The 24,040-nt window shown below is 38.2% G+C and overlaps 1 protein-coding gene across 1 annotated transcript in view; it reads right to left on the reverse strand.

The window, feature by feature from the left end:
* LOC144469139 (tubulin monoglutamylase TTLL4) overlaps positions 1-24,040 on the reverse strand; it is a 157,995-nt gene that overhangs the window by 102,655 nt on the left and 31,300 nt on the right. Inside the window, exon 2 of the mRNA XM_078179084.1 lies at positions 4,284-4,319. The gene's annotated coding sequence lies outside the window, so the exon portion shown is untranslated. The remainder of the gene's footprint in view (positions 1-4,283; positions 4,320-24,040) is intronic.

Raw genomic sequence — 24,040 nt, forward strand, 5'->3', positions numbered from 1 at the left:
TACGAAGCTAGAAATAGTTACGGAATTACATATGAAATACGAACATTCATAGAATATCATCATTTTTGATAGTTAATTTCGTACGTCGATGTTTCTTTAATTTTTGAATTACGAAAAAATACGAAAACAAAAATTACATATTAAGTGAGATATTCGACATTTTCAAATGAGTTCATTTGCAAGCTCACTTAAAGCAATTGCAGATGTTATAAATATTTGATACTTTGTTAATTAATGTAATTAACTATTTTCTGTATACTAACAGTAATTATAGAGCATTTTATCTCACGTCTGATTAACTTATATTTATTACGTTTAAGTGGTATTATTCCTAATAATTTCTATCTTCGACATTTCGATTCTTTTTAGAAATAACCGATTCCAGTTAATTAATTCTAATTAATTTTACCTTACTTTAACCTATTAAACTAACTTTAACCTATTTTCTCAGCAACGCCTCGATGATGAAATATATAAATTTCTTATTAACCCTTTGGCTACGGCAGACTTTGGCATAGCCGTTGTTTTTCGAATATTATGTTTTTGAATATTAAAATATTCAAGATAATGAATTCTATTACATTACACCGATATTACTTGAATAGAACAATAATTTTAAGCTTTTCTTACAATATATAACATAAATATTACAAGATATATAATTAATCAAATTTAATAATAACTGGGGGCGAAATTTGATCTTGACGCCAATAGGCGCCAACAGTAGTCAAAGGGTTAAAAACTCAATATCATTCTTATGTCTCTTATTCAAAGCGAACAAAATAAAAGAATTTAATATATGTCATTCCATAAGTGTAACATTAATTATGCCTAGAAGCAAAGCAAAAGCAGCATAATTCTCACAGCTCGCTTAATATTAACACGTTGAATGCCACGCCAATTTTACCGGGATTGTCCGTGGCGCACGATGAAATTTCCATTTAGCGATACATATAATGTTGAAATATTATATACGATAGATAAATGTTTCTAAAATGTTTATTTCAAATGTTTTATACTGCATCCATTTCTTCACACCACTACATCAACGATGATAATAATAAAAAAATTATAAGTATTGTCATTTGTTTAAATTATATATATTTTCATCAATCTGAGCGCGCCGGTCACCGGTGGCCCCCATGGCGTCACTGCCAAGTTCAGTGCCGGTCACCGGTGACCCCCGTGGCATTCAACGTGCTAAAATCACCACGCTCTTTTATCTCGAATCGAGCAAAAATCAGCTCGCCCATTAAAATTTCTAAACATTTAAAATTAAATTCAACGTCGACGAGCACGAGAGAAACAGCACAAAGACAGACGTCTCGAAAAGTGGACCAATTTAATAAAGAACGAGACGAACGCATTCACCTAGCCATCAAAGGATCGAGCGGGGCCCCCGCGCAATTACAACCGTTTAGTTATCCGCACGTAACGAACTTGAAAAAAGATCTACCCGTCGAGAAAAATGCGAAACCAGTTTTCAAATTACATCTGCGAGCGCGTGTCGCTTTCCGACGATTCTTTCGCGAGGCATTTTGCTCGGGCCGCGCATGAATAATTAGGAGCTCGTTGCGACCGCAAACAGGTGCGCGCGGAACCAAGAAGAATTGTCCGGATACACGATAGCGTATCGTCGTAGGAAGAAGAGAGGGGGGGGGGGGGGGGGGAGGAGGAGGAGGAGAAATAACCACGGTTTACAAAAGGGGAACGCGACAAAGTCGTATTGCGCGTGTCCGCGGCGGGGCGGCGACGCCCGCATTGTCAGCGCGCGGCTTTAATCGATGGTCCGATAAATCATTTTAACGCGCATTAATTCCCAATTTACATATTTTTAATGAATAGTCGCGGGACACGGCGGGGAACAACCGTAGCCGGTGACCAGTGGTCCCTTGAGTGGTCGCTTGATATTCAAGGAAAGTGCCGCCAATTTGCGGCCGAAACGTTTAACGTTTGTGATAACGAACATCTGCGAACGTCTCCCCGCCATTGGCGAAATTAAGGGTTCTTTAACGAAGAATCTTTACGTGCGGGCTGGCCTATAGGGAATCGGTGTTTTTTCTTGTTCTTCTTTTTCGCTCCCCCTTTTTTTTTAGGACGACACTGTCCCAGGCGGCGCAACGTTGTCGCATGCAAAGCGCTCCCGGGTCTTTTAAGATGGCGCCGCGCGAAACATAAAGAATCCAGTCTTCCATCAAATTTTCGACGTTTACGACGGTTAAAAGGTATAATCCCATTAATTCCGTGATACCGAAATCGTTTTTTAGACCGTTCGCAGGGAAACCCGAAGGCGCGATTCCGAGAAACGACGGCGTCAAGCTACGTTTGGCATTTCGTCGCGCAGGGTGGTCCACAGCCAGCGAGTGTTTGAAAGTTATTTAGTTTTTGCCTGCTGAGTATCCGAATATTTTTTGCTCTGAATTGCTATTTTTCTGAAATAAGTGAAAATAGTTTGTCTTCGAAAGAATTGTTTAAATTGTTAACGGTTTACATAGACTAGAGATTATTACTGTACTAATTATATTTTTTTATTATTATTATTATTATTATTATTATTATTGTACTAATAATAATAACAGTAGTATTGTAATAGTACAATTAATAAATAATAGAACGTTTAAATCTCAGAATAAACATTTAATATTGTAATATCGATTAACACTCGGTGAATCGTTTTAATTTTACCAAGGTTCATACATAGTTTCATTTATCAATTTTGCTCGACATATTTATAAATCTACCAGTTGCATACACGTTAGTTTTTCCATAAACGTTAAAAGATACATGTGGGAGTTTCAATTAATTGTCAAACACTAAATAGTCGAATAACAATATTTATACTATAGGTACAATTAAACGCAGTTCAATTATAAACATAATACAAATTCTTTTCCTTGAATACATTATTCTTCTAATCTACATATCTTCATTAAAAAATTTATATAGTATACAGTTGTTAGAATTTTATGAGGTTAGGAACTCTAGCTTTCTCAAGAGTGCTACGGTAAAGAGAACGTGTAATTGGTCCAAGTATATTCTAATAATTGGGTAAAAAATACAAAGAATGAACAGAGGGGATAAGAACAAAATATAAATCGCGATAAAATGATATAAGAGAAAAGAGATGAATATGAATGTTGTGAAGAGCACGGGTGATAATGCAGATAAACTGTGTAGCACGCAATGATGAGTACGATCAAGCGATCGATGTCGCTCGCAAAACTGCAGCGCGACAGATAAGACGTGCGTGGTGATAGCAAGCGCTGAGAAGTATTACGCGCGTATCTAACGCGTAACTAAAGTTGCAAGCGTAGAAAAAAAAGAGCGTAACTAAAGCTGCAAGCGTAGAAAAAAAGAGCGTAATTAAAGTTGCAAGCGCAGAGAAAAAATCGTAACTAAAGCTGAAAGCGCGGAGAAGAGAGCTTAACTTTCGCAGTCTCGTTTAACCCTTTGCCGTACCATTTTCTTTACAATTATTACGATTAGGATATTTTCGATCGCATTAACTTCTTCGAAGGAAAAGGAATTTTATAATCGTTACGTACTTGCGTCTAATCGAATGTTTAAATGTTGGTGACACGAGAACAAAAGTTGATTCCTTCTTAAAGGAACGGATAAACAACTAACAACTTATTGTTATAAATCTCCATGACTCGTTAAAGCACGGTAAGTGGTTAAGGGCTTATTTAACCCCTTCCACTACTATTTATTTCACAATTACGTTAATTAATCTCTGTTTGTTACTAATAAATTCTTGTGTCAGACAGAAAATTTATATTTATTATATGGAAATTCTTAGCACAATGTTTAGATATTAATATTAGATGGGTAGAATTTAACTTCGGTTTAAAAGATACAGACAATATACATATTTAGTATATCATATTCCAAATTTCCATAACGAGTCTGACACGTTATAGAGTAAAGGGTAAATACCCTTAATCATTGGGTAGGCCCAGGTGGACGAGCAAGAAATGTATCTGCGGTGATGTTTCGACTTGGGAAAAAATTGTGCTTATATAATTGTAATATATATAATATATAGTTATAATTTTGAACAGATAGGAATATGATTAGTATTAAAGCCATTTAAGCCATAATACATGTGCAATAAATGTTTAGCTAATAATTTCTCTAGCTAATAATTCTAGCTAATAATTAATAAGTTAAATAGAAAATTTCAACAATGTACAACTATGCTAATAAAAGATTTTAAACATAATGTAAAATTATAAAGAATAGTAAATATGTATCAATTATGACAAAAATGTTTCGTTACTTACTCCTAGTGGCAGCACGTATAAGAATGCAGCATACTCCTTAAACAGAAAAAAGATAATGCTATTATTAAAATTATATATGCATTATCAGATTCACTGATAAATAGAGAAGTTGAGACAGCGTGATAGTAATAATTTGCAATTTTACGATTAGAAATTGTCACATGGAAGAAGCATAATTTTTTAAATAGGTTTAAAGAATATATTTGGAACGTCAATTTATTTGACAATAAGTATTGACATAACCTGACTAATATAGTAATGTTTACAATGTGAGTGAGTATATACGAATGATTGAGAGACGTAAGAAGATAGATAGTATATTATACTATATAGCTTCATAGTCTAGTAAAAAAATGTATATATAATTTTATAATATCTGTATAATATGCCAAAAATAAAACCAAAATAAAATTATTATTTCATCCCCAAATGAAGTTTCCAATGCCACGAATCGACCAATCACAATAAATTTTCTGAATAGCAACTAAACAAAGATAATTTAAATTACAGAAATTCCTCTGCATCGTCAATAATTTACTTGCATCACCGTTATAGAAATTCTCATTTTTCTTACGTCACATCGCAGAAATTAAAACTCAAAGCAAAATTTCCTTCGCCACCTAAAAGCTCACTCGTGGCAAAGAGAAAATAAAAATGCTATCAGACCTCGCGCCAGTGATCGTGTGACGTGCATACAATATCCTCCCTGCGGGAATATTTCCATACCATGAATGCCACGAAGTTCCGCGATCTATTGATAAATAAATATTCCGAAAGAGACACGGCCCGAAAACGTGAAACCCGGCCTGTCGTGTAACAACGTTTCTTTTGTTTTCGTTCGGGTCTTCGCGCAATAAATTTCGTCCTCCTCGTTGCGGGAAAAAAAATTGCCCCGGCACCCCGTACCCCAGATTTCTTAACGTCCCGCGGTGGACTCCTGCGCGTTTAAAGAAATTGCATCCCTTTGAATTACACGGTATCTCGGACGCGACGTACGAAACACTTTAATGGACGCATTTAAGCGCAACACGCGAAACTAACGAAGTCCCTCGAGGTAAAAATGCCGGGCAACAATTCCTCGGCAATCAATACGTCGAACCGTTTATGGGCCCGTATTAAAGCTTAACCGTGCCCGTCCGCCAACGGAACGTATTTGGTCGAACGGGTCAATTATATTAGCCCTAAATCTTTCTGTTATCGACTCCGAATTAATGGCCCCGATGTTATCATGCGGTATTTAAGACCGTGTTCCGCGTAACCACGGCCTTACATTCAACTGTTACTATATATTGTCAGAATTGCCACGGACCTTGTAGCCTCTCTGTCTCGAGTTTACGACCAGACCTACACGAATTTGTTGAATTGCGCATGCTCGCGCACACCCGCCTTGCGTTTCATAAAATCGTAATTTTGTATTTAATTACGGCCGTCAGGCGATGTTATTTCTCAGCGCAACAGTTTCCGCGATTTAAGCGCAACGCTAACCAATAAATGATCATTTTATTTCGGTTGAGTATACAGATTTAATTGTAACTATTATATAGGGTGATTCGGTTAAATATTATTACTGTTTTCGGGGTCGGAAGAAACGGAATTCAAAGGCGCATTTTAGTTGGTAAAGTTGAAATAACGAAGACACAGAGTTTAAAACGTTAGACATACGTAGGTTCATATTTTTGTGTATAGAGGATGTCTCGAAAGGCACTTGCAATAGGGAAATGAAGGATTCTTAAGGTTATTTGAAGTAACTTTTTCTTGTATAAAAATTTTCTCCGAGGCGTCGTTAACGAGTTATTAACGAAGAACACTAACCAATGAGAGACGAACGAATGGACAAAGTTCCGCTCCGCATTAGCTGATCTCGTCTCTCATTCGTCAACATTTTTTCAATAATAACTCGTAAACAAAGCCCTAAATCTTATTTTTGCTAAGAGGAAAGTTATTTTAAATCACCCCATGTGCCCCTTATTTCCTGTGTAGAAAATATTGGACACGGGCAGAGAATTATCAATGAAAAATAACACCGTAAATAAGATATTGTATTTTCAACTTTCGTCGAGTATCCGTTTTAATTTAGACACCGTGTAAAATATAAATTTGAAAAAATATCTTTCGACTACATCAAGTTTAATTACATTAAAATTTCAACGTATTCCTATCCTATTGGTAAAAAGAATATTCGATTACAATTTTCAAAATTGTCTATTAACTTTTCCTAATAAAGATAGGTAACCAATTGACCCCTAAAGGATACCTTTCGACTACTTCGATAAAAATAATATCAAATTGAAATTTTAAACGTCGTCGCTCGACTAAATTGATAAAAAAGCATTAAACCAAACTTTCATATCTTATCGTTTGACTGTTCCGACAAAAATAATAATCGATTAGGATTTCGAAAGACGCCGTCCCCTCGAAAAAAAAGCAGCGTTGTATAGCGAGGAGTCAGCCCAGAAAAGCAGGACGATGTTTTTCGATTAGTCCGGACCACCGTGTAGTGATCAATGGGTTTCCACTTGCCCGGCGTGATCCGTTCGATCGATTAGGGGAGTTCACGGGGGCGACGGTGGGACGGACGGATCCTTGGGGGGAGAGAGAGAGAGAAGTCGCTTTCTCCCGCGTGCATGGGGGCCACGGGGCACGCGTAAATGCAACGGCTCTCGCCCCATAAAAAATTTAACGAAGGTTTCGGGGGGCCGGGCGCGGCCCGAAACAACCGGAATACGCGAGGCGTATTCCGCCAGGAGCGAGGACAACGGGACGGGACGAGAATAAAGAATACGCCTAAAGAAGAAGAAGAAGAAAAAAGGGAGCCCGGAAAAAAAGCGATTGGCAGTGGGTGTGCGGGGAGGAGTAGGGGGAGAGCGGGGGGGATGGGGAAAATTAGCAGCAGCACGTTTCAAGCTGCGCAATAATTCCCGAGGCGCGTGTTACTCGTCGTGTACGATGGTTTTCGTTTTAAAAAATTTATGGGCGCAACGACTCGTGCAACGGTCGCCGCGAGGTGAATTTGCACGAATAAAAACGAAAAAGGAAGAAGAGCGAGACTGCCTCTGGAGAAGCGAGTATGCGCCGTTCACGGGCAGCGAAGGGTACCAAGCGGTCCTACCGACTCTCGAAGATTTTAAGTACACAGAACATCTTAACCCTCTCTGGCTGCTACTGCAATTTCCCTTGGTCGCTCTCGAAATATATTTTGTATCCTCTTACGCTTCGTAATTCTTATTTGCATTGAGTTCGTTTGGAAGGGTCGTGCGTTCTCTGCCGAAAACGAACGCGAAAATGTTCGCATGATTATCGTTTCAGTAATCATTGATTTAAATGGTTACAATCGAAATGTATCTGTAACCTGCAAGTGTGAACAGAGATAAATAATTATTGTTCGAGCTGAATTAAATGAGTTACAAATAGAAATTTAAGTTATAATAGATTTTAAATAGAATATTTAATTGCAATAGATTTTACGTAGAATATTTACTTATAATAGATTTTAAATAGAATAGTTATTTATAATAGATTTTACATGGAATAGTTACTTTTAATAGATTTTACATAGAATATATACTCATAATAGATTTTAAATAGAATATTTACTTATAATAGATTTTAAATAGAATATATACTTATAATAGCTCTTTAACCCCTTCAGGGATACTGTCACGTATGTGTACGTTTAATTTTCTTAAAATTATAATTATTTTAACTGCAAAGAAAATGAAAATAATTTGAAAAACTATTCGCTACAGAATCCCTCAGCAATACTAACAAAACCTCATCGAATGAAATGAAATGAACGTCAAATAAAAAAGAAACAATTAAATAGATTGTTCCCTACTATAAATATTTATCTCAGAATAGGTTAAATAGAAATTTAAATTACAACAGACTTGAAATAAAATCATTAATCACAATAGATTTTTAGATAGAAATTTAAGTTAGATTAGAAATAGAATATCTAGTGGCAAAAGATTTTTAAATATAAGTTCACATTTAAATATTATTATCTCATACATTCGCTTTTATTAATAGCTTTTGACAGCAGCAGAAGCAAACTTTGTTTCAACGTAAAGGAAACGAATACCATTCGTCGTTAATAGATTACGCGACCCTGACTTCTTATTAGGCACGAAAGGGTTAATTACCGTTTCGATCCTCTTGGAATCGACAGTTGGCAAGAACGTACACGGTCGTTCCATTAGCGTAAAAATGAACTTCTAAAAGTTGCGAAAGAAAGCATTCAATGAACGGCGCGCCGCGAGGAGGCTACCGGCCGCGTTCTTTCGCGCATCGAAACCCCGCCTCGTTCGCCAAAGCGCTATAAATCTCCGGCGGCGCATTCTAATTTTTTCCGGAATTCCCCGCGATACAAATGATATACACGGAACGCTAAGAGCCATAATTTGATCGGCGTCGTTGATAAAGCTCGTAAAAAAGCTAATTGTAGAAGGCAGGCGAAGTGTTAAGGCACCGACGGTGTCTTCTTTTTCGCAATTAGACGTTACAATTACGTGCTCGGGTAAAACGTCCACGAAAGGATGAGCGTTACAGGAAAATGGACGACGGGTCGCGAACGGTCCGCTACCGGACAAGCGAGAAAAATCGTTTCCGCGGACGCGGCTTAACGCGCCTTCGGTATCGCGGAAATGGCCGTCCGCGGAGATCCCCGCTGAACTCGCTCGCTTTGAGAAGGCCCGACGCAATTATCCTCGACGACGCCGATCACGCCGAAACAATTTATCGCCAGGGATTGACCTAAATACAATCTCTGGCAAACCGTTTTAAGAAGAGCTTTTATTTTTTAAAACAGGACCGAAAACGGTGTCGACTGGACAGTACTGGTTTAGTAGTTAATAAAATAATAAACTATAAGAACAATAGAATGAATTGTACATATAAATATTTATCGAACACTATTTCTGGCAGTTTATATGTTTAAATGAACTCGTAAAATATTATTCATAATATTTATCTCGTTTACGAGCTGTAGAAGTTTAGAATAAGTTTTAACAGTCTTGGGAACAAATTCTTCATATGTATAAATTCATTAATCTAAAGAAATTGTCTCTACTCTGACGTGGGAAGTAAAAATTGAAAATTATGATATAATAACAGACTAAGATGAAATTAGGATAGAAGACGTAAGAGATCGGCATGCGACTACAAAGTTACGCCGAGCTATAGGGGGTGGTCAAAATAAGAACTAAACAAGAATTCTGAAACAATTTTACATACGATATGAAATTGGTATTTAGGTAACAATTGTAAAGAATAATAGATTCTTGATGATTATTTTATTTAAAACTATTACAGGGTAACAGTTTAGAATAATCATTTCAACCCTAGAACGACACTCTGGGCTTCTTTTTTATTTGTCTACGAACATGGAAACAAATACTAAATATTATATAATCCACAATATACAATAATAATGATACATATAATATATGTTTCATTATGTTTTGAAAATGACAAATAATACTTTAATTATTAAGATTTTATTTTAGATTGCTCGCAACCCCACAGTATGACCAACACTGCAAAATAGAGAGGAGTGGTTCCATGGTTAAAATCGTTTCAGATTCCGACTAAAAATGACAAAACTATAACAATCTGTATTTGGAAGTAACCATATATTATCTAACGATAAGATAACGATAATAGCAACCTTTAATTCGTATATACTTTTGTTACGTGATTTAAACAAATGTGACGTAGTTTAAAGGTAACATCGCTACAATACACGTGTGCCGCTCTGAAATAATTAAAAAGATAAAACCTGTTCAACCTAAAATTCCACTAAAAGTTACGAACCAGATTCTGAGAGATATTGGTTACGATATGCAATCGGACAAGTAAATTCCACGATTTCCGCCCAGAACCGCCTAAAAATTTGAGTGACCGAAAGAAGGGAGCAGTGATGAACGTTTCGCGGGAAACCAGTCGCAGCCATCATCCCTCCGAGTTTCCCTCCGCATTGTAAACACGCCAAAAAGGTGAACGCTCTACCGACCGATTCGCCGTTCCCGTTTCTTTGATCCGCTCGGCTCGGTATTAACAAGGTGTATACGCGAGCATTTCGCGGATCGGCAATTACGTCTCGAAGGTCTCGATCCGAGCGCGGAGCGAGCGCGTAGAATCTGCGAGGTGGAGCCCCGTGAACGTGAAGGGCTCCGGGGATACGAGATCCGGCGAGATGAAATATCAATGCTTCGAAAGTCCGAGGGATCGGTTTTTTGGTGGGGCGCGCGGGTAATTACGGTGAAAATAACGACGGTCACGTGACACCGAGGCGGTGCAAGCGCCGAGCGTAGACACGAAAATAATGACGACCAGGATAATGATGATGAACGCACGGAAAGAGAAAGGTTGCGGGGCAAGCAAAAGCGAGGCCAAAGCCCCGGCCGCAGAGTTTCAAAGTCAACCAAATCGAAAGGAAAGTGCGAGAAGCAATAGAAGGGGTTACTCGCGCGAGAGTGGGGCGATCCGGTGGGAGAAAGGGTTGCCAGAGGAAAGGGAAAGAACGCGGGGGGGCCCTGGAAGGACGCGGGCGGCCGGCCAATAGCGTCGCGGCGAGGCTCGCGAGGGGCGTGGCCGCGATCTCGGGCCCGATCCCCTCCCGGCCGACTCCGACCAATCGCGGGACGGCCGGCGACGGGCCCGGTCCAGCGCGGACCCAATTGCGCGGCTTCTTCTCGGACGAGGAATTACAATAGTTTACTGGCTCCGTCGAAATAAAACCACCATTCTGTCTGGCGATCGCTTGCTAAAACCCTTTCGTTGTCCAGTATTGCCAGGCAGTCGATCAGGGACGATCGACTTGCTCGTTTTTCCTGACTGCTCTGCTCACGGCCGGCGCAGCGCGTCAGGCAGATGCGAAGCGCATCGTTCCTTTCAGCCATCTTTAGTTTAAACGGCGCGTTTCGCTCTGCCACAACGTGTTATTTCCAAGCGAGACGTGCGCCAACATTGTAGCTACATTTCACCCGAACTCGAATGAGAACACTCGATGCTCCAGTCAAGGGGCGACAGCTATGATTAGACTGCGGACTTAACGCGTTCATGGTCAAACTAGTAGGGCAGTCGAAATATGAAATTGCGGAGACATGACAAGAATTTGATAAAATCGTTATGCTACTTGCTGCTCACCAAGAGTAATAAAAACGGATAATTTATTTTTATTCCATTCCTGTTTCTTACAATTGACTTGGACTTTCCCGTATATTTATTTAGATGATTTAATTATTGGTGCGAACATTAGCGAATTATGATTTTATAACTATTTGTGAATAGATATTGAGAATTATATTTTTCAAACTTCTCGTTACATCGTGTGTTTCTTTTCGCAATTTCAATTAAAATAAATTCGAATCAATAACGATGCATATTTAGGGTACTAAATGTTTTTCTACTGTTATATACGTCATTTAATAGCTACTATATTGCAGAGGATAGGATTATGACAACTTATAAAAATAAAAAATAGGTATCGTGCTCTGATACTAATCAATATACATTCCCTTATAAAAGTGAAAAACGTGAATGTATTTAAATTTTTCGTGAATTTTATTCCAATGTAAGATAAAATGTGCTAGAAAAAGTAAAATGACGAGTATACGTATACTACCTATCCCAGGTACTATCCATACGATTCTCTCATAATAATCATTTATACTCATTCGTTTTATTTATCTCGATTCTCTCACGGATACATTTTATTTCTCGCTAAAATTATAATTTAATAATACTGTTCAAAAGACTCGGGTATACCTAAGCGAAATATACCAAGCCTGTTCGATGTAGTATCGTGAAATTACAAACATGTTACAAAACTATTGGAAAATTCGAAGAAGAAGGAGAAATAAGAAATAAAACTGTTACTTATCAAAAATACTAAGAAAATATTAGAAAATTAATGAGAAAGAAGAAACAAGAAGTGTAATTGTTATCTATCAAAAATAAAAAAATCAGCGAATGGGTTAAATAGCAAATTATTACACATAACAAGCATAGTCGCAACGCAGAATCTCATTTCTGCACGACGAGTAAACTCGCCAAAAACAGCAAACTGTTTAAAAAATAGTCTCCGCGCATAATTTCAACAATGCGAAAATAAACGATCCGATAGTTATTCAGCTCGCCGCTAGAGCTCCTAAACGTTTATAATCCATGATCGAGCGATCGCGGACACGATCGACCGATTCTCGTTCCGAGGGAACATCTGTCAACGATGAATGGGGAACGAGAATCGAATCGCTCCGATTATTTAAAATGTAATAAAACGGAGTTTATTAAGAGCCGTTTAACGTTGCAGCAGTAGCAGGTATAAATTACGATCAATTAGCGGCCGGCAGATAAGAAGATTCCGGTTCGAATCGGCTCAGAAGAAGCGACCCTCCTTTTTCGAGCAGAAAATGAGTCAACCGGAGATGAGTCTCACGGATCCGAGAATGCACGAACTCGGCCAAAAACTCGAGACGCCTTTCGTGGAATAAAAAGAAATCGGCCGGGGGGACTTTCGTTTCTTTTCGTACGTATCAGCGATTTCTGGGCGGGAAGAAAAATGCGGCGTCTCGCCTGGTGATCGGGGCCCCGCCGACCCTCTCTATCTCTCTCTCTCTTTCTCTCTCTCTCTCGGTGTCTCGCCGTCTAAAAGGGCTCTAATTTTCCTGGGGAGAAGGGAACCTGTCGCACAATGCGGCCATAGATGTAAAAAAATTCAAAAAAATCGCTGCTCTGTATCTATTCGAAGCTACGTTTATGCTATGTTAGAACGTTTAAATAATTATACGTAGCTCAAAAAAAAGCTCTCGCTGTACGTAATAATAAAGTTGATTTCTCTCTTTAACAATTTTAAAAAATTGAAAATAGTTATACGGTAGAGACTCTTTTATTCGAACCCTTATTTTTACAATATTTTGGTATCCAAACGCTCCATTATTTAATCACTGCATTATCTAATAGAATAAAACTCAACATCGCAATATTAATTTTGTCACCCAGACTTTCTAAACGACAAAAATGATTTCGAAATATAGAACAGCTACAATATTCAAAGAATTTTAGAACATTGTTCAACTCGATAAAGCAATTAAAAAAAGGAAATAAACGTAGCAAACGATATTGAATCTTGTCGAAGAAATAAGCTTTCCGAGGCACTTTGTGTTAGTTCGGGGGCGCCCCCCCCCCCCCCCCCCCCCCTGTCGGACCACCCTCCGTTCACCCCACCGGCCCCCTTATTCATCGTTTTACATTATGCACTTTACGCGGGTTTGTACACCTGTGCACCGTGGGCTCCTCGAGAACGCACAATGCCACTTGTCCCGGCGCGGCAACCCTCGCGTGGGGTTCACGCACGACAATAGGGGTTATGCGGGATTCCTCCGGCCTAAAACCCTCGCCACTGATTTCTAACGAAGGGGAGAAACGGAGTGCCGGCGTGGACGGGGGGGAGGGTGGGGGTAGGGGATGGGAGGGGCATGAAATTCCTGAATACAAGACCCCGGCCTTGATTCCCCCCGCGCGGCAGAGAAGTAATAAAGATGATGCGTGTCCGATCGGGATGCAAACCCCCCCCGATAGCTTTGTTAATCGGTGGATGCGCGCGGCATTGTAGCGCTTCGCCGCCGACTGGAAACATAAAACCATGCATTACCGGTAATCAAGAAAGGAATTTACCGTGTTCTCCGGTATCCGGGTAACCTAATGTCTGAACGCTCTATTATACGTGTCTCGCGTTTCGCCGTTCTTGTTAATCTTCGCGTACGCCGGCTCGAGCGGTTGTCGCTTTCGCGTCCATTATTTGAGCGAACGGAAATGGAACATGGTTTTTGAGTTATGTTGTCCCACAGATATCTTTCGCGCAGATTATGTACGGGCATGGGGATTGATGTGAGTTGGATGTATGTATTACACTTGATTTAGTGGAATTTAACCATTTATGGTTATAATGAAATTGAGTAATTAATGGAAAAAATTAAATTAAATAATTAGTTTTTCAGCGATTTATTGAATGAATAATGAATGAATGATGAATGAATGATCGTATGAATGTCATATATAATTATATTTATTGGTTTGAAAGTGACATAAATCATGTGGATTTCGTTTCGAGATATTTTGACTTTACATTCGAGTGTGTTAATAAACTTTTTTTATTACATAACGAAATATCTTAGAAATGGTATCAATTCTCAACGTCATATTTATAAAACATTATAAAATTGATTTAATAAGAAGCGGGGAAGGAGACTGTTTGCATATTTCAATGATTTACCTAACTTTCAAAATTAATAGGAAATCTTAGTCATTAAACGAAGATAGTGAATTTTATTTAAAATTTATACATGCTTCATATATTGTAATTTTGTTCAATATATGTCTGTTATATTTTTCATAGTGATTATAATGTACATGTAATGATTACATTTATTATAATACTTGACATACATGTGTAGCGAACTGAAGTGATCACATGACGTAGATGCATATAAATGCAATAATTTGATTAAATATATATAAACACAGTAATTCGATAGAATGGAATGTACATAAATGCAACAAGTCTAATAATGATTTTCACAATTTCCAAAAATAAAAGTAAATAATGTTTTTTTTTTTTAATATACACGTCATACCTGCATATTTTATATAAAATCGAGAGGTTCGTACGTTCTTTTGGTTATGCTAAAATTATATTTCCGTTCGTGTCCGTGTATCCGGTATGCATAAGCGTGCAAGATGACTCGAATAGAAAATAAAGACCGGTTTTCTGATTTATAACTCGGGGAAACTAATTACGCTTCATTTTATTACAACCTCGCAAAAGCCCTTTGTGACGTTATATTATCGCTTAACCGCGTTTCCCTGCACCTGCGCACTCCCGAACAGGTATAAACGGATATGAATGAAAGTGCATGTTATTCAAAGAAGCTGGAATCCACGCTGTTTATTTGCTGCCCGAGCATCGCGTCAATTAAATCAACAACGAATCGACAAACATGGCTCCCTTCGTAACGAGCAAACTTCCAAATAAACGTGAGCGATGATAAGCGATTTTATAATTAGTATCTTTCTGTCGCTTTGATTGCCTCGATCAATTATTATCGGAGAAAGTATAAATTTTGTACGACGTCGACGTGAATTTTACCTAAAAACCAAGCTTTTAATCATACTTCCTTTTAATCGTATTTTTCAATATCGAAATCGGTCAATTATCTTTCGATAAGCAAACCTGTTGGTCGAGTTACTGATTGGAGCTGCTATTTTATTCCATGTTAGTTCAATTCTCATTTCTTTCGAAAAATACGGATGCCGAATGTGAACTCGGTTTATCACAGCTGATTGCATCGTGGAATTGTGTACGGTGACATTCCATCGGAAGAGCTGATTGCACGAAACGTTAATCGGCGGCTATTACATCGGTAATTGCATCGGCACACGCTTACGGTTAATTTTCATTCGAAAAAAATGCTTCCTACTACCGTTTCTTTCCGCGATACGTGTTATTAAGCCACTAGTTTTGATAGCAAGGCATCGCGAAGTCGGTTATTAAGTACACCGTAAGCGACGCATTATGTGCGGTAATGGGCAAGTTTCGTACACCTTATGCTAATGCTGTGAAGAACACAATAAAAGTTCAAACAAACTTTTTTCCCTACATTTCTTTTCTTTATCGATTCATTAAAATCATACGTTTTGCATAGCAATCTTCGTTCATCTTGTGGAGACACAAATTTTTTGTTTAGAATAATTGTAGAATGCCGTTCATGTTGTATAATAATTACGAATTTGTATTTTTACGTCACAGAAAATCGGACTACGTCAATTGTTTGCTAAATAATCGCCATTGCTAAGGATATAATGGTTAAACGCGTTCACATTTTTTAAAAAATCATCGGAAATGCTAAATATATTTAATAAGCTAAATGTAGGCTAAGAAGTAGGCTTGTCATTCAGTGAAAGTCAACACGTACTTTTAATTCAATTAAGTAGATTCTATAACTGAAAATGACACGAGGATAGAAAATAAGACATTGTTCTCGAGAAAATTGAATTAAATAATGAAATAAAATATCAATCAAGTACACGTGTATTGAATAGATAACCGATCATTATGCTACTAATACAATCGTATGCATACATGATAAAATATCAGAATTTGTTTGCAATCGGAATATATTAACCAAAGAGTACTATAATAATCAAAGGATTCTTCGTTGAATTTAGTTTATTATTGTCAGTCAAGATATTGTTCAAGATTCATATATTCGACTGATATCTATATTTCATTACTTGAACCCCATCTAACGCAATTTGTATAATTAATTATGAAACACCCCCTATACAGGGTAAGTCATTCAACTCTTCCGTCATAATCCTTTAAAAAACGAAAACGACCAGATAAAATATAGAACAATAGCAGCATTCGAAAAATTTCAAAACATTATCGTATTATGTTCAACTTGATAAAGCGATTACAGAAAGAAGAAAATGTCTAAGATACAGATAAAACTTCTTTTCTTTAATTATTTTATCAAGTTGAACATAATACAGCAGAGTCTTGAAATTCATTGAATATTGCAATTGTTCTGCGTTTGATATAAATGCACGAAGTCCGCATAACTCTGTACATAAGATCCTGGTCGAATATTAGTCGAATCCTTCGTCAAACGAAACGACCCCTCCGACCATGACAAGATATCGTCGAAGTATTGGATTACTTCGACGAAAGAACCCGTCAGAATTCCTAACCAGAACGACATCTCCGGACTCGAGGTTTCCGTTTTCTTGTTCCAGTTTACATGCTCCCCACCTCCCCGCTCATTTTTTTATTTTCTCTGCTCGTCGTTCGCGTGTTCTCCTTGTTTTCTTTTTTTATCTCTCTTCTCCTCGCGTTTTCGACGAAACGAACATTTCGCCGTGTAATGAGCGAACCATAACAGGGAGAACCAGATTTTCTTTGCGCGATTACGCGTGTCCCGGAAAATTTTTATCCGTCGATTTATTTTCGTTTCTTTTTCCCCCACTCGATTAAGGATTAAGCCGTCGCCGACGACGAACGAGGAACGTTCTCCGTTCGACGGACGACGAACGAACGGATTTTTCAGATTCCTAGTAAATCGTCGCGAACCGGGAGATCGCTATCTTTATAATCCGACGTTATTGATGTAAGTCACGTGCTCGCATTAATTTTCCTTTTGCAGAAACGGCGCCACGCACGCACGTTTATAGAATAATTGAATCTGCTCGTAAACCATGCAATCTCTATTAACATATGAATACTGATGCGGCATTTTTTCCCGATCCCCGACGCCATTTCGATGCAAATTCGCGGATAGTGATTCAACGGCTCCGTCGGCGATTTAGTCCCAATATAATGCATGCGTCCTCCGGTCTTCCAAGAATATTTGACAGCGTGTGCTTTATAGCGCGTTTTGTTGAGCGTTTTCTTCTGGAACAGTTATGGGCGTACTGCCGTAACGGATCGAGAACAAATTGATTGCTTTTTTCATTCTCTTAGTGCGTGGCGTGCAGAATGTTACCTTGAGGCGACAAATTTACAAATTCGAACATTTAGCGGCCGGAGATGAAGTTTTTTTTTTTTTAAACTGAAATAAATGTTTTACATTTGAATTTGTTGGAGAGAAATGTTATCTCGATATTTCTTTTATATTGTTATCGAAACTACATTTCTCAACCTAATCGTCACGAAATCTTTGGTGATGTCCAGTCGAGTTACTTAAAATTCTATGGAGATATTTTGCATGATGTATTTTACAATGTATCATTTTCATGTGTCAATTATTCAAATTTGAAAATTATTCAATCCTCAATTATACAATGCTTAAAATAAGCTTTAAATTTGACTTTTCGAGATAAGAATAGTCCTTTTCTCTTGAAATTGTGGTTATGTCTATAGTTATTATCATTATTACAAACTCGTACGCTGCATTATAGATAATAGTTTCTAATTTATGAATAACTAGAATATTAAACTGTAGAAGAATTATATTTGTATTTATACATTTTTTAATGGTTATATTTTATTATGGTGAAGATATATCTGACGTTCTTCATCCGTTGTTATAAGATTCCTCCGCTAATGATTAGATTTAATTCCATGAGACAATATGCCACTTAAAAAAGACAAAATATTCACAATTAAATCGTATCAGGTTTACTAAATTGAATAATATGTTCGACCTATCTGTTGAAATGCATCCATTACATTTTTTAATACAGACGTTTGATACAGGATAAACTATTAACCCTCTATGACATACCGTTCCCAATTGGGAGTTTGATTCCAAATGTTCCCAATTTTAACCCTCGAATAACGGAGCACGTGAAGGCGGAAATTGGGTCACTTCTGACCTATACCAAAATCAAGCACACATACATTCCAAAATGTAACTTTTTCCCTTGAATGACTCACGTTCGTCCCGCAAGGGTTATATTTTGATTCACCTCTATTATCTTGCTCATTTATATTAACTCTTATCGGACGTAAATACGTCCCACGTGACATTGTATTATACATTTAGGTCGGAAAATTTGATGTCTGATAAGTGTTAATCAAGTGCCGTTGATTTGTAATAGTATATCCAAATCGTTTCCGAAATCAAATTAAATAGGTTGCATGTTTTGATTTAATTATATTGTTCCGTTCGTTTATATTAATTAAGTCTGTTCAGTTGTAATTGCACATCCAAATCATTTCTCCAATAATTGTAATAGGTTATATGTTCTGATTTAATTTCATTATCCTGTTCAATTATATTAATAATGTGTCGTTTAATTAAAATCGCATGTCCAAATCATGTTTCAATAAGTCCAGCATGTCATATGTCACCTTTTATTATTTAGGGCAAAGAAATTTTTTTATCTACATAGTATTCTATTATATTGGACCCATTGCCAAACTATTTTCAATTCACCTACACTATTCTATCAATTTATATTAATCAAGTGTCGTTCAATTATAATCGCAGATCTAAATCATTTCTTTTTATCAACATAATAAAAGTATTATGTTGAAAAAAAGAAAGTATGATTTGTGCAGTAAATTGAACCCATTGCCAAACTATTTTTAATTCAATTACATCACCGTATCCATTTATAATAACCAAGTGGCCGTTCAATTATAATCGCAGATCTAAATCATTTCTTTTTATCAACATTATAAAAGTATTATGCTGAAAAAAAGAAAGTATGATTTGTGCAGTAAATTGAACCCATTGCCAAACTGTATTTAATTCAATTACACTACCTTAACCATTTATAATAACCAAGTGGCCGTTCAATTATAATCGCATATCCAAATCATTCCCCAAATAACCCGAACGCGTCTTTCACCCCAAGACCCCGAAGAAACCTCTGAAGGGGTCCGGGTACGGTGACGTTACCCCAAAGGTTTCCCCGCCGGGCAGGCCGAAGGAGCCTCTCCCATCGAGTAGCGCGCGGGCCCTTGCAAGCAATTAATTCGTCAAATTGATATTCCTCCCGAGGAATTCTCCCAGGACTCTGCGCTGCTCCGCGCCGCAGCGGCAGCAACAGCACCCAAGTGTCCCCCCCTCCCCCTTGCCCCGATGAAAAACATCGGTGAGGTTCGTCGTTCGAGATTCGTGGTTGCGTAGGGTGTACATCTCGCGACCGCCTGAAAATATCTAAAAATAAATAAGCGTGCCCGTTCCCCTCGCAGCCCGTGGTGCACACGTGTGTTGGCGCTGCCGCTCCGCGCGCCAACAGGGAGAAAAAGAGAAAAAGTGAGACAACGAGAAAGAGAGAGAGAGAGAGAGAGAGAGAGAGAGAGAGAGAGAGAGAGCGAGAGATGGACGGGGAGGGTCAAACGGTGCGAGAGCGAGACGGCGAGTGACGGATAGATAGAACAGGGGGCAGGAAGGGTGAACGGGGGAGAGAAAGGAGGACTCGGGATACTCGGGAATAGAGAAACGAAGAGTCGGCGGTGGGAGGGGTGTGGAGGAGAAGGGGAGGAGGAAGGACGAACAGAGGAAAGATGAGGCGAACGTGAGTCTCGGCGTGGGAATAAGCGGCAGGTGCGCGACGGCGCTACCGGGACCGAGGAGTCACTTGTGGGGGCAAAGTCCCCCGGTTGGGCCCCCTCCGTGCCACGGAAAGCCGCGGCACCGGCACCGGGACACGCCGGGGCCCCACCTCGGGGCCCCCACCTCGCGCCCCTTCCGAAAATAATCAAAAAGTATTGCACGTGTAAAATTGATCGTATGCTCCGGGAGCGCGGTCGCAGACGACTTCGAGTCATTCCCTCCGAAATCGAATTTCTTCTTGTTGTACTGTTACTTTTTATCATTTACGCGCGTGTAGCATGCGTACGTGTGCGGAGCGCGCGCTCGCGCGGGTTCCTTCTTCCTCTCCCCTGCGGGCCCGGCAGAGGACCCCGCGGGCCCCAAGTGGAGGATGGGGAGGGGGGTGGGGAGGCACAGGAGGGCCCCGGCGCACACGTGCAGAAGCGGCCGGCGGGAACCGAGCACGGTTGAACGTTGATTGTCTGGACAAGTGAGACTACTTATCGTCCGTGACACTCGGCTGAGCGCAGTGATATCATCCTGGGAACTGCGCCTCGGACGCTTGTTTTAAGGACACCGGCTTTCGGTGGAATCGCGAAATGTTCAGGCCTCGCCTCTGTGCCGACGAACAACGTTGCGTTTCGACACTTTTGCAGCGTGTCTATCGCGGCGCGTTGATTATCAAACTACCGCAGTGATTCAATTATCCGGAATCATAGTTAATTTCTTTTAATTAGTCTCGAAATGATTGACACGGTAGTTAGTGATACGATAAGTTGAAAACTTCGTAATTTGCGATAATATAACCCTTACAGGATCGAAAATACGAAGCGCAAATCTGACGTCGCGTCGCTATTTGAAAATACAGTAGAGACTCTCTTATCCGAGGGTTTATTTTTGTAATATTTCGATAGCATACATTCTATTATCAAAAAATTGCATTCCAGTTCTCTGCTATGCGATAATGTATCTAAATAATACAATGATTAGATAATGAAACGTTTGAATACGAAAATATTGTAAAAATAGATGTTAGGATAAGGGAGTCTCTACTGTATTTGTATATTTACCGGTATTTATCGGTAATCGTTTCGGTTTCCTTATTTCGTTTTGTAATTTTCAATGCATCTTTAACGAAACATTTTATTGCAATTTTCTTTTTAACAGAAAGTTTTTCATATGCCTGCAAACGTGTAAATAGATATTGGAACATTGCAATTGTTCTTAGCCTTCTAACTCACGCCGTATTTCACGAAGAAAACAAAACTTTGTTTACTTTTTATTAAGTTTTCGAAATTATAATTATACCATCTTTGGTTAAAAGTATCTCTATTTGGTAAAAATTAGAATTAAATTTATTCAGAACTAAAAGTACAAGAATCGATTATTTTTTGTAATATACAAATGACAAATTTCGTCATGCTGACGAATATGTATTAAATCTTCATAACTTTATACATATATCGACTACTAATTTTCGCTATAAACACGTACATTTCGCAGATTAATCATTGTATTCATGACAAAATTTATGATAAAATTTTCGCTGCAAATATATAAATTTCGCAGATTAATCATTGCATTTATGACAAAATTTATGATAAAATTTTAGCTACAACCCCGTAAATTTCGCAGATTAATCACCGCATTTATAACATCGATCGACCTCTTACAAATAATTTGACCTTTCACCTTTCCTAATCAGACACTCGCACCAACTTCTACTATCACAAAACCCGCGTATTCCACTCAAATCCTGGCATTCACAAAATTCTCCAAATTTTCCGAATGTATCGTCTCGATCACTCGCCGTCTCCTCCATGTTATTCGCGTGTACCCGACGCAAGCACGTGTAATAATTTATGCATAGCATTCGGTATGTCTTTATTGGTCGCGTAAACGCGGCGGTGGCACGCAACGTGCGCGCCGCGAGCAGTGTTTTTAGTCAAAATATTACAAGGTGCATGTCGCGTAATTTCGCGTTCGTATATTCGCTCGTGAATGGGGGAATACTTTCAGCGGCGCGTAAGAAAAATGTCGGGTCCGCACGGAGCCTGTAACGGTATCTCCCTTTATCCGTCTCCCCGGATAACAAATGTATATTATCATATTGAATGATACTGATTCGATGCCACGGTAGAAGAAGAATGGAAAACGGTGCTTTCGGCGGTACAGGAAGACTTCGATTAACTGCCTTCATCCTTCTGTTGTGCTCAACTGATTGCTACATTTATCGCGGCTTTGCACGATTGCATCGCAAGAAGTGAAACACTTGCACGCTTTGAGACCGGCACACGGCGTGGCGCTGGTCTCCATTGACAAATGACGATGAAAAAGATCGATAGATAATACTGTAAACGATCGTAAGCATGCGCGGATATATTTTTTGTCAAAAGGCTCCACCCATCGAGAGTTGATCGCGTTCCGTAATGCTATTTCAATGCATAAAAAGTTATATGGGGTATGTTCCACTTATAAAATTGAATACATTTTAATCATAAGAACGAATTTATGGTTGAGCAGTATAATTTTTATGGGAAATAACAATTTTGTGCGTTGATTGCAAGAAAAAAAAATAGATAAAAATAATTTTAATGAATTATATAACCAAAGTAGAATCTTAATTTTTATAACAATTACTCTTTATTTTAAATATTAATGTTTTGTAATAATTATATAATAAAGAAAGTGTTTCATATTAAAGCAACACATTTTATATTCGCATATGTGATTACTATTATAATGTGTCCTATTCTAAATTGTACATACATTTAAAACAAGTTTTCAGCTATCTCTTTCTTGATCCAGTTTCATTTATATATTGTCATTAGTTTATATAATTTCAGTATAGGCGGTGAACGTACAAAACGACGCATGCTTCGGAAGAAGATTATAGGAGAAAAAAGAAACGGAAATTCGGATTGAAAAGTTTTTTGCTCGAGCAACTGTACAGGAAAATATTTATGCTACGCGCTGAAACAACTTCTTCGACACAACCTGTTCAAGAGCGCCAGAGCAAATATTTTATTTTGCAGATCATTTTTGCTTGCTTACAAAACCAACGCATCGTCCCTCCCCCTCCGCTTTGTTAACTTTATTTTGGCAATCAGAACGGTAGGCCAAATACAGGACACGGACGCGTCACTTTCTTTTTACAACAACGAACGTACGATTCGTTCGAATGTATGCTCGCCCGTTTCGTTTCGTGCGAAAGAATTTTTAAAATAATAAGCTCGCGAAAAAATTGCAAAACGTAGATCCGGAATGCGCAAACAAACACCGTTACGGTTTGTTCTTAATTATCATTGGTGGGCCGCAGATTTTATGCTTCTATTATAAATATAAATAGGTCAAATACGAATGCTAAAATAATTTGACGATATCGTTACATTATTTTCAATTTATTAGAATTATTAAGAATGGAAACATTTTTAACTCGCATTTCTTGCAGTTAAGTTAGATAATTTGCAGTTTGCGTGAAGAAAATACAAAAGTCTTGTCAAAAGTAGAATATCGACTATCAATTTTTCTTCCAAAAGAATTGTATACTGTAAAGAAAATTGAATGCGTTATTAGTTTAATTATTGCAATTTGTATTTATGTGTATTGTAGTTTAGCATTCATTGAATTACGAATAGCTACAAAGCGACAGCAATATATAATTGAAACATTAACAGAACACATACTTAAAAGAGTTTAATGTATTCGCAGCGA

Source organism: Augochlora pura, chromosome 4 (genome assembly GCF_028453695.1).
Source record: "Augochlora pura isolate Apur16 chromosome 4, APUR_v2.2.1, whole genome shotgun sequence".
In the NCBI taxonomy this organism is placed as follows: Eukaryota; Metazoa; Arthropoda; class Insecta; order Hymenoptera; family Halictidae; genus Augochlora; species Augochlora pura.